Source organism: Falco peregrinus, chromosome 4 (assembly GCF_023634155.1).
Source record: "Falco peregrinus isolate bFalPer1 chromosome 4, bFalPer1.pri, whole genome shotgun sequence".
In the NCBI taxonomy this organism is placed as follows: Eukaryota; Metazoa; Chordata; class Aves; order Falconiformes; family Falconidae; genus Falco; species Falco peregrinus.
This window is the reverse complement of record NC_073724.1, coordinates 103179356-103191311: the sequence shown is the minus strand read 5'-3', so window position 1 is coordinate 103191311 and position 11956 is coordinate 103179356.

The window sequence follows — 11956 nt, the reverse complement described above, 5'->3', positions numbered from 1 at the left end:
CCCTGTGGTTTTAAACTTCAGTTCACGGCATGTGCTCACAGTGTGGGGCAGGCACGTGCTTTTAATTCACAAGCACTGGGGGGGGTGGGGGGTGCTGCCTTCTGATTCTTGGGGGTGGAACGGTGCTTTGGATTTCCTTGGTTTTGTGAGGAAGGCAGGAGAAAACCATCCTCTGGTGAAAGGAAAGGCTTCCTCTCTTTGAGAGTGGGGGGGAGCATGTCTGTGGCTCTAGGTCACGTCCCTTCCCTCCACCCCCTTAACTGCGTTGGGTTTGGGATCCTGTTGGCTTCTGTTCTGGGCAGGGAAGCTGACCACAGGAGGTTGCAGTCCCCCCTGTTTCTGTCATGTTCTGTGTTTGTGTGGTGTCTGAAGGGGAAAGGAGGTGCCTCGTGCTCCCACATGGCTACATCTCGTTCTGCTGGGGGAAATGGCCATCACTGGAGTGCGAGCTGTCACTGGGGAGAGGAGAAGGGAAGTTCTCCAGGCAGTTTGTTACTTCTTGGGCAGAAAACAACCTGAATCCGAAGTTCCCCAGTTTTGACTACAGGGCTCCAAAAGATTTAAAGCAGTTGTGTCCCAACTTAATTCACATCCCATCTGGAGGCAAGCTGAAAAGGCCATGTCCATAAACGGCTGCAGTGAAAGTGGCAGTGCTTCCCCTGCTTACAGGTCTGGGCTAAGGCATGGACATTCCCTACAGCCTGACTTCCTTTTGCCCTCACAGAGGGTAACATGGTATACAGAAAAAAAGAAAAAAAAAAATCCTTATTTCTCGGGAGGAAAAAGGAGAAATAAATCTCCAGTAATGCTCGAGCTGAGTCACTGAGCTATCAAACAGAAAAGGTTTGGGAAGAGGCTGCGGCTGCTGTAGGTGATTCTTCCTCAAATGATCTGAAAAGATGTGGAAGGGGAACAGGGATTTCCTGCGCCTGGGGGGGCTGTTGCCACTGTGGGTGGCCGTGTAGGTGTGCGTGCAGCTGCTGCGGGCTGGAGTGCCTCTGTCCTCTTTCTCTCCCTGTTGCGCTGCCAGGACAGTAGAAGCTGCACAGTCTGTACATAAACCAACAGGTGTTACGAGTAACCCTGAGATTTCATTTCTAATCTACTCACCACCACTTCTTTTTTTATGAAGTTAATTTTTTTTTTTTTTTGGTGACCTGTTCCAAATTTAAAAACGCCTTAAAAGTAACTTCTGGCCAGCAGTGATTTAGCATTTGCAACCGGAGCAAACTCTTCACCTAAAGCTGTGGCCCCATTGTGCTCGGAGAAAAACCTCTGGGGTCCCCCTCCACAGTTCTGGAAGCTCCCTTGACCTCAGCCCAGCAGCAGAAACGTTTTGAGCCCTGTTTAGCACCATGTGCTTCCGTGAGTGGTGCTACCTCGGTCTGGCTGGCGGCATCCCCTTTATGCCTGACCCCTTCCACAGCACAGCACTTGCTTCCCCAAACAGGCGCCGGGGTACATCTCATATCTGCTAGAGGTGAGGAAGGATTAAAAAAAAGGGGGTTGAACAGACCCAGTACAACCTTCCTCAGGTATAGCGGAGCTTTCGCCTTCCCTTTTCTGGCTCTTTTAGAGCACGTCTGTGCTAGAGAACAGGACCTGAAATCCTCTCAGCCAGGGCTGACCCCAGGTGTAAACCCCGCAGCGCAGCGCTAGTCGGGGTTAGAACTTGGGCCTGGGAGCAGCGCAGCAGGTTCGAGCAGCTGTGCCTGTGCGCCTGGCCCGGCCGCTGCGTTCAGAGGGAGCTGGTCCCTGCGGAGCTGGCTGAGATGTCTAGAGCTGTGAAAGAAACGTAGGCTCAGCGTTACAGTGGAAAAGAGCTATTGCGGGATCAGGCCAGGCTGCCACAGCCTCGGGTACCTGCGCCTGGCCGGCAGCGAGGCTGAGCATGCGGTGCCAGAGACAGACGGACACACGGACACATGCACATCAGCCAGGCCCATCAACGCAGACACAAACCACCTGGCCCGTGAGCTCCCAGCTCCTGCAGGCAGCAGCTCCCTCCGCCAGTGAGCTGGTGGGCAGCCGCTGCCATTGACCGTGTGGGCTGGTGGCTTCCCGTGGCAGCCCTGGGCACAGCCCCGTCAGGGGCTCTGCTGGCCCTGGTGAGGTTGTGGGGGTTCTCCTGCCGGTCAGGGTGCCTCTGCTCCTTTGTGTTTGCGGGGACGAGCCATTGATTGCGGTTCACGCTGTTCCATGTTGGGGTGGGACACCTGTGCTCCTGGTTTCTGCAGTGCTGCGGCAGCCAAGAGAGGACGTGTAACATCTGAGAACTGATAATGACATGGGACACTGGTGCCAAGTAAGTATCTGCTTCCAGATACTCTGGAGAAGTCTGTGCATCAGCACCGGGTTGCAGCTACGGCTGAGTAGGACTTTGTCCCACTGGCAGCGAACTGCCACTAGCAGCTGATGAGCTGAAATCTCTAGGTTTGGAGAAGTCTGTCCCGTCTCACTGAAGGAAATGCCAGGCAGTAGATGGCTTTTTTCCTTCAGGCTGTGTTTGATCAAAAATGTCTCTAGTTAAGAATCTAGTTTTGGATCAAACAAATAGCTAGGTAAGTTGGATGTTCTTACTCCATCCAAGCGCATCTGAGCAGGTTCAGAGGCAGGTTAGCAGCTCACTCTCATTTTATCCTTCCTCAGGTAACAGCCCTGCTTTGCACAGGTAAGCCAGCCCTAACTTTTTATCTGGCGAGCGCTCACAGTTTTTACCGGTAACGGTTTGGAAGCAGAAGGGCATTGCCTTCCTAGAAAACTCTGACTGGAGGGGAGAAAGAGCGAGGGAGAGCTGATGCAAGAAGACGGCGATGCAGCTGCAGGCTCTTGGATCCAGGAGAGAGAGGCAGACACATACCACCCAGGGAGCCAGCAACGGGTTTTGGCTGAGGATGAAGGTAGAAGGTCTCATCTCAGAGGAATGTTTAACAACAGATGAAAATAGCTGCAAAAGAAAACAAATGGTGTCACAGAGACAGGGCATATGGTAGCTCAGAGTGACGGGGAAGCTCGTTCAGGCTGCGGTTCAGTTTCAGGGGACTGATGACTGTCAGGAGGGAGCACAGCAGGGGATGGCCAGGGCAGGAAATTCTCTGCTTCAGATTTCAGCACTTTTTTTTTTCTCCTTCCAGCCTAATTGAGTTGTTATGATCATCATAGCCATTGGATTTTCATCAGAAAATCAGGAAAAACATATTCTGCCTTGCACGGAGAAGAAAAAACAATCAATGTCTCTTGCCTTGAAGTTTTCTGCCCGTCTGGGGCTGTCCTTCAAGGAGCAGAGCAGCGCAGGAGCCTCCGTGGCAAAGGTCCGGGGACAAAGAGCAGAGCTGCCCCGAGGGTGAATGTTGTCCTAGCAGGGACGCTCAGGAGACCGCTCCCTCCCTCCGCTGAGTGTTGTGTACACTAAATGTTGTATTTCCAACTCGAACAGCCCGTGTTTGAGCACCGAATGCAAGCATCACGTTAAAAATGACCTTAATTAGAGGCCTCATTGCTGATCTTTATTATCTACCAGTTTTGCATTTTATTAAATAATTGTCTCTGGGTAAGAAGGATGGGAAAGGTTTAGCTTCTATTTTGCCTGTTACATTACTTACTTTTGGAGGTAAAAATGCCTAAAGGAGGCACAAGCTATCAGAGACCTTTACAACAGCACACAGAAATGAAGGGGGGAAACCAATTACCAGGGAACACGAGTTAATTCTTAGAATAAAAGTAAAGTAACCGCAGCATATTTGCTATGGTATTTCACTGCTTTTATAATCGGTTAATCAGTGCTGTCAACTGCCCAGCACCAGGCTGCTCCTTACCATAAAGCCCTGTCTTCACCATAAATAATGTATTTAATCCCTTTCTATTTCCTTTCAGCTGAAGAGCCTTTATAATGGCTCTAGATCCCAGGAATTTTGTAACGTTAACCTTCCTCTGAGGGTCAGGTGCCAGAAATTCTTACTCCGGCAAAATAATTTCCCCAAATCTTTTCGCTAGCAAGTGAAAAATGAATCCCATCCCCAAGCCCGAAGTGAGTTTGAGCTGCAGTATAATCAGCGCGAGTACAACCTGCCTCGGCACCTGCCCTATCGCACGATGCAGACACAGCCAGCGGTTCATGGTTTCTGGAATGAGATATTGTTTACCAAACCGATAGGGCTTATTTTGCTCCTTCAGATCTGGAGTGCATTCAAAAATATACAGGAAGGTCCACTTGGTGAAAATTCATGGTCACCTTTAAGCGTGGAAGGAGACCTGTGTTATTTAAGGAGTTCATTCTTGGCAGCAGATTTGGGTGGCTGCTGCTCTGACAGCAGGTCCGAATCTGTAAACACTTGACCCAAATCAACTGAGGGAAGAAAAGGACCCTTTAGCTGATCCCCGCCACTTGCTCTCCACCTCTCCAAAATAAACAGGCTGGTATGTCTTGGTTCAGCAAAAATGTTGAAACAAATTACACTTGATACAAGTCACAGTACTATTTCAGAAGTGAAAACAGCAATATTCCTTCCAGACCACGCTGAATATTTAGATATAAAAATAAACCACCTAGCCAGGCTCTGCTGGTGCATGCACTGAGCTGCCAGTCCTCTCCTCTTGTACTTCCCATGCTGCCTCTGCCAGAGAGCTGATTTATGGTCTGTTTCTCTCCTGCTCCATCACCTGCAACTCTTCATGACTTCCACTCGCTCAGTGGGTACCTCTGGTTTTGGGTTTTTTTCCCTGCCCCGTTTATGTCCTTTTTATGATGTTTCTTTGTCACAGAGACATCAGATATCCTGCAAAAATTTCCTTTTTAACACACGAGACAATATTTGCATTAAAAGCAAACTGCTCGTTTCCATGGTTGTGAAATTCTTCAGCTTTCTCTTACTTTCTGAGTAACCGCGATGCCTGGAATCCTGGCAGGGTAAACTGCTGTTGAAAATAAAACCCCCTCCAGGCCCTGGCAGAGGAAAGAGGGAACGGGCACAGGAGCAGCTGCTGGCTCCAGTGCCACATCCTTGTGTTTCAGTACTGGCTGTGGCCCCTCTTCCATCCCCAGGAGCTGTAGGGGGGAGCTCAGGGCCTGACCCCAGCACAGCGCTGAGGTTCAGTCAGTGCACAGGGCTGTAGAGGAGCAGCCAGGATGAGTTTGCAGAGCACAAATGTTCTCAGGGCCACGCAGCGCCAGAAAACCTCACGCTCCTGCTGCGTGGCTTTTGCCAAAGCTGCTCCTGCACAGTGCTGAAGATACATGGTGTAGCTGAGCGTATAGCAAGAGACAATTTAATTAGTGACTGCTTAGAAGCCTCATGTCTGAACAGCTTCATCTGGCGCTGCGTACTTCATATGCTGTCTCTGCCAGGCAGAGCTCGCTCTCTATTGCTATTAACTTTGATATCCTCCTTAAAAAAAATAATGTGATAATTGCTTCTGAAGAGACAAAGCAGCAGCAATCTCAAGCCTGCTTCCCTGTCTTTTCCCAGGTTTTCCATGGCACTGATGCCATCTGTAAAGTCAATGAATGTGCTTTTTCTAATTTCATAGTCTTGATATTAGTGCTTTTGAAAAAAAAAATCCCCATTGCTGATAACTTCAGGTCGTGGCTGGGAGCTTTTTTATTTTCAAATTGAATTTCAGGCTACAGCGTTTTCACAATTGCCACTTTTATTTTCTCATGGAAAATATGAAATAAACTGCTAACTAAAATAATTTTTTTTTCTGGAATAAATGTGAAATCTGAATATTTTTCTTTTTGTATTGCTTTTGTATTGCTCTTCATACAGTTAAAGCTGTTCATTTAAAAGGCATGTGCAGAAAATCAATTCTGTTGGTTTGCACATGATAACATTTAATTCTGGTAAGATTGTTCATAATGTTTTCCAAAACCAATAATTACTAAAATTGTCTTTAAGTCTCCCAATAGCACAGGCTCTGAAAGATCTTTTCTAACATTACATTATTTTCCAAAATTATGGACACAGGTCTATAAGACCTGGATATTTGGCTGGGGAGTCACACAATCACAGAAGGGTTTGGGTTAGAAGGGACCTTCAGAGATCACCTACTCCAGTCCCGTACAGACTTGATTAGACAACTGCGTAAACTTTGTGCATCTGATAATTTTATTGTGTAAGATTTCTAGTGTATCCAATAAGTTTATTGGGGAACTTGTCCAGAGTTTTTGAAATTTGCTGTGTTTCACAAACTTCATTGGTTTAATCTGTTAAATAATTTCTGGTACATTGTAAAACAGTTGTCATTAACATTTTTTTAAAACTACAGTACCAGGAGTATTGCTCATATGTGACATTTTCTCAGTTTGATCTGTAGGGGAAAAAAATTACACTTTTTTTCCATCGAAAAACCCAAGAAGTATAACCAGCAAACCAAAAAGAACTTGAAGTGTAGATCCCATCTTCCCAGCCAAGGGCTTGTTTTGGCTGGAGATCCAGGGCAAAGTGATTGTGAATCCGTGGCAGGTGGCCACTAGACAACCCTTGACTTGTCTGTAGGATGACAGATTTAGCAGCACGTTGGATGGTGTCTCCGGTGCCCTTGAGGGCATGAGCCACCACAGGGACTTGTTGGTACCCACAGACTTGAAGGGGCTCGATACAGGATGGCTTGAGCAGTTAAGCAGTAAAAAGTATTGGAAATTAAAATGTTAAGAATAGGTTTAAAGGAAAGAGCTGTCAGTCTGAAGTCTACCAGCAAGGCAGTCAGCATTCAGGCAATTCATGGAGAAAACAGCCCAGTCCCAGCTGAGTGTGGATCAGATTGTCACTTCTCAATGGTACTTGTTCATGAAGAGTCAAAACGCCAATAGATCTAAAATTTACCCTAAACTATACTCAGTAATTTTTCCCCCAGCTGCTTGGTTAACTTGGAGGATCTTGGGCTATGAAAGTTGTTTTGTTGCTGTTTTTTACAGATATAATTCCCAGGAGCAAGGATTCAGTTGAAGAGTTAGTTCAAGGCTAATTCTTAGCACAGAGCTTCTGATCTGATGTGAGCTCAGTGTCCACCATGGGCACATGTTGCATTAGGAGGCAAAACTGTCGTCCTAGTGAAAGAAAAAAAATCTGAAAAGCTCTTCAGAGATCAAGACTGAGAAAGAGCAATAATAATTGTTAGGGAACCACTCAGCTGGAAAAATAGCCATGTTCATGAAGTCCATGATATTTAGTGTCTGAAGAAATTATGAATTTCTCTTCCAAGTTTTACCTTTTGAAGGTGCTTGTACCCCTTGAGAATCAGAAGCCAAAAGCCAGAAAAGGAATGCTGTGAATGCACGTCTCTTGTGAGTAACTGGATAGTTCTGGGTCTTTATCAGCTCTCCCAGTTAGTCAGTTTTGACAACTAATGGCCATTTAGTTTTTGCCCAAGTAATTTCCACAAATGCATTTTGGTTGAGCATGACTATCACTCATAGCTTTAGGTGTTTCTATAATGACACATTGCAGAGCTGTATCAGCCTGTTTTGTATGTGCTTTGGCAAGATCTGTCTTCATTTGGTGCTTCTTGGACAAGAGGTATCTTGCTTCTGGTGATGAGACTGGAATGGGTGGGAAGTGCCTGGACGGCCAGAGGGGTAAAAAAGGTAGTTGTAAGAAAATTTATCTCAAGGTATGATCTTTCAGCTAAGTTGTAATTATCCAACATTTTTCAAGATATACCCAGAAGGAGGAGAAAACGTAAGATCTCCAGTGGGAAGATGGGTCTCTTTGTTTTTCTGTCAGTCTGCATGAAGTATGTAAATATTCAGATGCTATCATTTGTCTTGGGAAATTAAGGAAATTAGAGTGGGAGGATTAAAGACGCTTTTAATCACCCCTGGCTCTGCATCCAAGGATTTTTTTCATGATTCATCTTCATCATGGGCAAGGAACTCCTCTTCTGGGCCTCAGAGGGTACGAGCTCCCCATCCGTGGCTACGTCGTTGCAGTTAGGTCCATGTGCCACTGCTGAAGGGTTGACTCAATACCTCCACTTGGGGATCTTAGGCTGGTTTAGTTGTCTGCATGTGGAGAGTCTGACATGGTGCACCTCTGCTCCCAGGGCTGTGTAACACCTCCCTGCCTGCACTGCCCTGCCTTGCCCTGCCCGTCGTGGGAGGCTGCAGCTCAGGGACGGTGTGCGGGCATGACAACAGCCTCGTGACCACTAAGGCACTGATACAAGATACGGTACATGTGTTCCTCCAACACCTCCTGTCTGGCAAAGTCCGTAACAGTGATGCGGGATGAGGGGTGATCTGAGGAGCCTTTACAGTTCATTTCTTTCCCTGTAATCTCTGGTGGCACCCATTTCCCCCCCCTCCCTTTATTTTTTTTTTTGGGGGGGGGGAGGGGGGCATTAAGAAAGGGTAATAATCAACTTAAGTCCAGCTCAGTACTTTACAGCAGCTCTTTCTGCTTCCTGAGGGTTTGCTGTGCCTGGGTGTGGTTTAAGGCAGTTTTACAGCTTATATTTGATGGATCCCTATGCTCAAAATATTTACTGATCCCAGCTTTATCAGAGACTATGCAACCAGGTCCCTTAATACATGCTCTCTGCTTAATCTTTGCTGTTCACATGGAATTCGAAGCTCCACCCAAATTGACCTGTAATCTGTTGTTCTGTATTTTGTGCATTTTCAATTCATTTGTGAGGTGAGTGTGTGTGTGCTGCCTACTTGTTTTCCAGGTCAGGACAGTCCCCTTCACAGCAGAGACTCTTTCTGTCTTGGGAAATGATCTTTGGAAAGTGTCCTGAGAGCATATAAATATGATAGAGTTGGAAATAGAAATGTGACATTTATTTATTGGGCCATACATCAAGCAAAGAGTAAAAGGGGTAATACATTAATTGTGTTATTTAAATTTATTTAGTGGGTAATGCTGATGAGTGGTGATGACATTATTGGAAAGCTTTTGTTACAGGGAAGGATAAAAACAGAATTAATATCTCCACCAGGCAATTACTCTTAAAAATCATGGTTTGTCCCCTGTGTCAGAAGCTCAGAAGTTTGACGATGGAGCTCTTCATGGAGCCAAAAAGGAGGAACGTGAGAAAACCTGACCCTTGCTCTGTGCCAGGTTTCTCCCTGTGAAATTCCCTCTACCCACCTGCGCCTTGCTCTTACCTCTACAAGACCAAGAGAAGGTCACCCCTAGGCAGCTTGAGAGGTTCAAGGGGCACCTGCACACACAGCAGCCACCTTGGTAGTTCAAAGCAGGCTTTGCGTGGTTGGTGATGGCTGCTGCTGCCAATGAGTGGGCTGCAGCGCTTCTGCCAAAGGCGCCACTGCCTTTAGGCAGCCTCTGGGATGTGCAATGCACAAACCCCCTCCTATTTCACCTCACTACACCTAGGTCATGTCAAAAGGGTTTGTGTCTGCCCTCCAGTGTACTTCAGACAGTAAAACAGAGGTAACCATCATTAGAGCTGGTCCTTCTAAATCCCACCTAAAATGGGGTTTAACCTGAATTTCACCTAAAGGCACCTAAACTCCCCCTGAATCTTAGAGATGCACTTAGCCTCCTGTTTAGTCATATGCAGCATGACACCTGTTTCAGAAGATGTCTCCTTGACTGAACTTCAGTTTCCTCATGCCTGAAGTTGGGGGTGGTTGAACGCTGGGATGCCCTGCTCTGGGGGAAGGGGCTGGTCCTCTCTCACCTAAGTTCACTGCAGTCCACAGGGTTGCCTGTAGTTGTGAAAAAGCCTCTCACTTTTTTAACAGAGGTCCGCTATTTTCTTTAAGGGGTAGGGGGAGTGAATCCCAAGGAGGTGTTTTGCTATTCATTCCCTGCACAGTGGACAAGAAGGGGCAGCACCTCATGTAGCTGATCTAAATTGCTCTCTGGAGGCACCTGAGCTCAGTGTATGGTGAACAGGGAGAAGGAGAGGCTTAGCTGCATTTCTCCTGAACTGGTCTCCAGAAACAGTCCCCACAAACTGTGTGGAAGCCTTGGTGTCATGGTACCACTTGGTTGTACTTGGGAGTACCTTCTGATGTACCTCCATTCACCTGGCAGGCAGGTGGATGCACTTTTTAAAAAGAAATGATTCAGCAAAGGTGATGTGTATTTATGAAATGTTTCAATATAACTGAAACCCCTGCCTTCCAACAGAAAAATATTTTGGCCAAAAAGTCTCCACCCAGCTTTTTTTGCGATCTACATCACTTACACAGAGCACAACGTAACTGCTTAAGACAGCTCCGTAACCACCCGACACAAGCCTCGCATCTCCCTTTTTGCTTGCAAAGAGCTGTTCTCTAGTCACTACACCAGCAGTAACAATAATTGCCAATATTGCCAAGAATTTGCATTTCTGGTTATTCTAAAGCTTGGTATTTCAAATGAGAGACTTCAGTGAACTAATTAGCACACAGGCTCATTAAATGCTAAAAAATGCTTCTCACTAGGTAGATGGAGCATCCAGGCTGTTAACCCATTTCCCAAAGGCAAACACATCTCTGTCTCCTTAGGTTTTATTCAGAGCAATCTGAATCCTTTAAGCTGCATATGCTCAGGGAATGCCAGTTTACACCATCTACTGGCTTTTTGCACCCATACTGGGAGGTCTGGGTGCTGCCCTGGGGCCATCACTGTTGAAGCCCAGTGCTGCGGCAGCCTGGGGCAGGACTCGGGCACAGCCCGCTGCCAGGGGCGAGGGGCGGGGGGCTCAGGGGTGCACCCCTCCCTGCTATAACAAGCAACCTGCCTGCGCTCCAGCACAGGGACGGCGCTGCCAAAAACACCACGGCAAGCCAAGCTCAGCCTGCAGCCAGTGTGTGTCTGCGGAAAGAGAGAAAATCAAAGGGAAATTACAGCAGCTCTGTGCTCACGTTCTCCTCTCGCTCTTTCTCACAACGTAAAGAAATGGCTGCGGCTTTGTGTGGAAGTTAATTAATGATAGTAAATAATATTCCTTTGTGCTAGGAATGAATAGTGCCTTTTATTTGGGGATCTCAGTGTGCTTAATGCTCTGTATTTAATTCAGCTTCACAGCAAAAGCTAGCTGAATTATTCATTGCAAATAAATTATCTGAAGAATACAGTCCTTTTTTTTTTTTTTTTCTGTTTGTGAGCCCTGCCTGCTTTCTTTGATGCCCTTTTCCATAGCCAGCAGTGTCTCTGCAACAATTTCAGCAATGAACCCACAGCGCATGGCTTGTGCTGTTTGCTCATTGTGAGAGTGTGTGCGCACGTGTCGGGGGAGGCAGGAGGGGGGGGGGCAGCCTCCAGGTCTCACTAATGGTCTGAGCAAACCTTTGAATGGGAGAGAAAGAAATAAGCAATGCTGAGCATGTCCCTCATTTGTGCACACAGATGAATACACGCATATGCATATGTATATAGAGCTTTTCAGACACATGTGTTAGTGTTCATGGAGCGCCCAGACTCCAGTTAAGGCCAACTGCTTATGGTAAGTCTACAAATTAGGAATTTGTGGATTAAATCCTTCTAGACTGATTTTGGTATAAGGCTCAATGTTACCTACAAAACACATCCTCATTCTTCAGTGCAAGCATAGTGAGGCACTGGCACAGGCTGCCCAGAGCAGCTGTGGCTGCCCCATCCCTGGCAGTGCTCAAGGCCAGGCTGGATGGGGCTGTGAGCAGCCTGGTCTGGTGGGAGGTGTCCCTGCCCATGGCAGGGGGGTGGGACTAGGTGATCTTTAAGGTCCCATCCAACTCAAACCATTCTATGATTCCATGATACCAAGAATTCCAGATAATTAGGCAAATAAAAACCTCTCCTCCACATCCTCAACCAGTAAAAAGCTCTGTATTGAAAAGCAGAGATTTCATAACTCCAAGCAAGCATGAACTCCATTGCTTCAGAAAAGGCAGCAGGATGCCCTGGACCAGGGTACACCGTAGTTGCAATTTCAGACAGCCTTCCATCAGCACTTTGCTGAGCGTGGCAGGTTTGAAACGAAGCCCTAGGATGCCATTTCCATGTGGGCAGAGCTCAGCAGTGAA